Below are 4,589 nucleotides of genomic sequence, written 5' to 3' on the forward strand. Positions count from 1 at the left end.
GAGCTAACAATGGGACAAACATAAAAGGAATGAATGAACAGAGAAAAAGAGGGAGGAGGGGATGAAACAATTAATTTATCATCTTGCTCTCTCGAATGAGGAACCGTCTCCCTGCGTCCATTCTCTCATTTTCCTGCCTTCTTCTTCTTCTTCTTTTTTTTCTTCTTCTTTATATTTTACTTCTTTAATGGTCACAAATATTCCAATGCTCTTGTGGGGTTGGCTGGGGAAATCTTGGCCCAGGTCTTTCATGAACCGGTCGGCGAGGCCAGACATTTAACTCGGGTGAGGACAGGGATTTAAAATTTGTTCAGCGTGTCGGCGATCACAGTCCTACTCTTCACAAGGGACACCGTGGTGTCTTCAACTTCCACTAACTAATACTGGTAGATGGGGCGCCGAGTTTAACGTCCATCCGAGAGATGGCACACACACTGATTAATCATCCTGCCTGTGAAACTCCAGAATGACAACATGCCAACCTCTCGGGCCTACGCCATCCTGTGAGCCCCATTCCCCTGGCTTGATGATTTCAAATACATTGCACGTCATGATCTCATGTTCTCACTCATGCACATCCATGATATATTCTGCACACGCTCATTGTTTCCAATTCTGTTACTCTGGACCACTGGTTTGTGGTTTTGTGTTATTCCTCCTTGTGTATATCCATCCCCCTCATGCCCCTCATAAGTTTGTGAACTTGCTGCCCTTTCTTGTTTAGCTCCTCCATGAACCTAAACTCTGTCAAAAAGCAGATGGGAAACAGCTTCGAGGCCATGTAAGGAATGGGGTACTTGTGATGTAAGGCCTTACCGAGGAAGTACCAACCCAATCGTTTGTAGTCTGGTCGGGAATCCAAACGGGAATCTGTAATTCTGGGATCTGTAGTTTGTCTAAGGCCTAGGTCACATTTGCTACTGCGGCCGTGGGGTCTCCAAAATCTGCGGCCACGAGCAATTCTACGGCGGCCGCAGTATTTCCACGGTCACACAATGTAGCAGTCACATATGTTTTTATTTTTCGGCTAGCCGCACGGAGTGTTTCTAAATTGTGGAGACCGAAAACGTGGGGGTGCCGTACGGTCTTTGATTTGATGTCCCACGGTGACCTTAGGGAGTCCCTGCGGCGGCAATATAATTTTCAAGGCAGACGCAAGGAGACCTCAAGGTGCCGGCAATGCAACCGCAGGGGGGCCTAAGGCGAACGTGCGGCCAGACGGACGGTAACGAGTAGGTATATATACCAGTCCTTTTTTTACTGAAATAGAAATATACAGGTATATATATAACTGAATATACTATAACTATAATATACCGTGGTCCCACAGAATCCGAACGGCCAAGCTGTTTGAACAAATTGGAATCCGAACAATTTTTTCGAGAAAGTTTGGCTCTAAAAATCCAATACATTTTAAAAAACCGAACAAAACGTAGCGTTCATGTTTGTTCACGTGTCTCCCCCACCTGTTCGACCCGCATCTTCGCGCTTTGTTCATTCAGTTCGTCGGTGGAAGTACTCAGTCACATTTGCTCTACGGCGAGGATACGGCGGCCGTACGCCCTCTGGATTGACAGAAACGTGCGGCGGCCGCAGAGAAACTGAGGTGGCCTTAGGGTGGCCCTACACCGTTTGGCTATATTTTACAGGCCGTAGGGGCGCCGTGGAATTATAACTGCGGAGTTATAACTTTTTTCATTTCTACGCTTGCCGTAGCAATTCGCCAAAGCCAAGCTATGACGTAGATGTGTTCCACGTCGACCGTACGTAGGGCGTACGGTGGGCTTGCGTTTTCCGTGCGGCTGCCGTAAGCTCTTCTTAATGAAAAATGAATTTTCCCAACCCCCAAAAAATTTCGGCACCCCCACGTTTTCGGTCTCCACAATTTATAAACACGCCGTGTGGCTACCCGAAAAATATAAACATGTGTGACTGCTACATTGTGTGACCGTGGAAATACTGCGGCCGCTTTATAATTATAAGCAATTATAATTGCGCGTGTCCGTACATTTTGTTGACCCTCTGGGCGCCGAGCCAAATGTGACAGGCCTTACCTCGTGTTTTCACCTTCATTTTTTTTTTAAATCATCTTGTGTTTTAATTACTAACAAAAAAAGCAATCCGATCACTTGGTGTGACGGACTGTCGGGCAAGGATTGAATTTCACAGCAAAACCGGTTGTAATTTTTAATAGCCATGATTACGTCAGCCCGATGCGTTTGATGAGTGATTGTGATTCTGGGGGCATCATGTTTGAGTTGCCCTGGGGGCAGCACTCTCGCAGAGTGCGCGAGCGATCGAAACCCAGGCCGGAGCTCGAGCCTGTGTGGGCCTTTGGATGTGGCGATTGTACCAGTTTACATACAATACACCGCCACCGAAGGTCATTTACTCATCCTATTTTACCTTAAACATGGGGAATTTCAGTTTAAAGTGTCTTGAAAGTGGATTTTCTTTGGGTCCACGAACGGATTAATTCATTTTGCATTATTTCTTATTGGGAAAATATTTTTTGAATCCGAACTTTTTGCAATCCGAACAGCCTCCAGGAACGAATTAAATTCGGATTCTGGGGGCACCACTGTGTATAGGCAAACAACTATACTCCGATCTCTAGCGGTAGCGCACGGTGGACGCACGGTCGACGCAGACTTCCACGGAGGCCGGACGTAGGTACACGGTGGGCGTAGGGGAACCGTGCATCGACCTTACGTTGCCCACAGGTAGTCACACAGACCGCAAGGCCACCGTACGGCGACCGTGTAAATAGTGCGGCCGCCGCAATTTTTTGGGGGTTGGGAAAATGCATTTTTCATTAGGAAGAGCTTACGGCAGCCGCACGGAAAATGCAAGCCCACCGTATGCCCTATGTACGGTCGACGTGGAACACATCTACGTCATAGCTTGGCTTGTCTAATTGCTACGGCGAGCGTAGAAATGAAAAAAAACGTAATAACTCCGCGATTTCATTCCACGGCGCCCCTACGTCCTGTAAAATATAGTCAAACGGCGTAGGGCCACCCTGAGGCCACCTCAGTTTCTCTGCGGTCGCCGCACGTTTCTGTCAATTCAGAGGGCGTACGGCCGCCTTATCCTCGCCGTAGAGCAAATGTAACTGAGGCCTAACTCTTAAAACACACTGGAGGAGTACAGATCTAAGGACAAAATGCTCGTCCCATGGTGTGCTCTTAACTGGGGGAAAACTTTCCCCTTTTTTCATCTTTACACCTGTAATTGCTTTAAAATGTATTTTTATAATAACACCTGACCTTGTTTCAAAAATCTGTGGTACAATATGTTTTTATTGTACAATGAAAGGAAATTTATCCATCATTCTAATCACGTACATTAACCCATGTACCCTTTGTCCAGGTTGAAGCTCGTGCCAGGCTTTCAAACATTGGGAAGTCCAGCACACGACGCCTGCTTCCAAACACCCTTGATACCGAGTTGGTTTCTTTACGAATAGGGTAAGTGAATGTGTGGATAATTTACCAGGGCATGACTAAAACTAGTTTAAATAATAACTTTACGAAACAACAAAACCTCCGTTTACACATTGTTTGCGTTGGCCAGTTTGGATTCCCGATATTCGCACTTTGCTTGTGGTGCTAAATCAGTCTTATCTGAGAAAGTGTTACTTTATCTGTTTTACTGTATTTTTTATGTGTAAGATCTCAACTAATTGGTAGAGTGAGGTAACAGAGGGTAAAAAGTCAACATACTGTTGGTGAAGGGCTGAGGGGCCACAGTGGGACATGAGTGAGGAAAATAAATTCAGGAAAAGAGGAAAAAAGAAACACAGTCATGTTCCTGAAAGAGGATTTTATGTGTTCGGATGTTATGAGGGAGAAAATATGATGAGGGAGATGAAGGATGAAATGAGATGGGAGAGGACCACCTGCCTCAACCATGGAGAGAAGAATGTGCTGGAACAAAATTCCAGAGATTCCATTAATGGGGAAAAATAGGAGAAAGAGATTAGAGGTCCATGGGAAGCCTGTATTTGGGAGTTTGATCAGCAGTGAGTTATTGGAAGAAAATATGCATCCTGGACAAGATTGGAGGGCAATTTGGTTTGTAGACCGTTTTCTGATATGGTCGGTTCAGGAGAGTTCATGAATGTCAGTGATGCTGAAATATTCAAGAGACTGAACTTCTTGCAGTTGCTGACTGTGTAAATATATTGGTGGGTCTGACAATGTTTACGGAACAACAGGATGAGACAGTGAGATTTTACAGGATTGAAGGACATGTTCTATTTATCAGACCAACATCTAATCAATTCAAGATCAGCAGTGTGTGATGCCGCTGTTGAGGAATTCTGTATTTTCTTATGATCGTTGTAGAATTCCTGAAGCTGTTGTGGAATTTATTTCTTTACGTTTAGCCGACTCGAATGTAAATCCTGTTACTAAAATCTGACAGACACCGAGTAATTCACTGTCCACAACAGAAAATTACTTTACTTCAGAGAAAAGTTTTATTTTACTTGGAACCAAGGAGTGAACGAAACACTCAGACGTAAGCATCCACAATTATTTCTTCACTCCAGCAATGAATTTTTCACTGATATATCTTCTTCTTCT

At 44.8% G+C, this 4,589-nt stretch overlaps 1 protein-coding gene across 1 annotated transcript in view; it reads left to right on the forward strand.

The window, feature by feature from the left end:
• The first annotated feature begins 3,351 nt into the window (after positions 1–3,351).
• Positions 3,352–4,589, forward strand: part of LOC147007344 (NACHT, LRR and PYD domains-containing protein 12-like) — a 45,805-nt gene continuing 44,567 nt past the window's right edge. The window contains exon 1 of the mRNA XM_085867290.1: positions 3,352–3,470. The gene's annotated coding sequence lies outside the window, so the exon portion shown is untranslated. The remainder of the gene's footprint in view (positions 3,471–4,589) is intronic.

The sequence above is a fragment of the Eptatretus burgeri genome, unplaced genomic scaffold, assembly GCF_056783735.1.
Source record: "Eptatretus burgeri isolate ZD-2024b unplaced genomic scaffold, Ebu_testis_v1 Ebu_testis_scaffold_289, whole genome shotgun sequence".
Classification (NCBI taxonomy): Eukaryota; Metazoa; Chordata; class Myxini; order Myxiniformes; family Myxinidae; genus Eptatretus; species Eptatretus burgeri.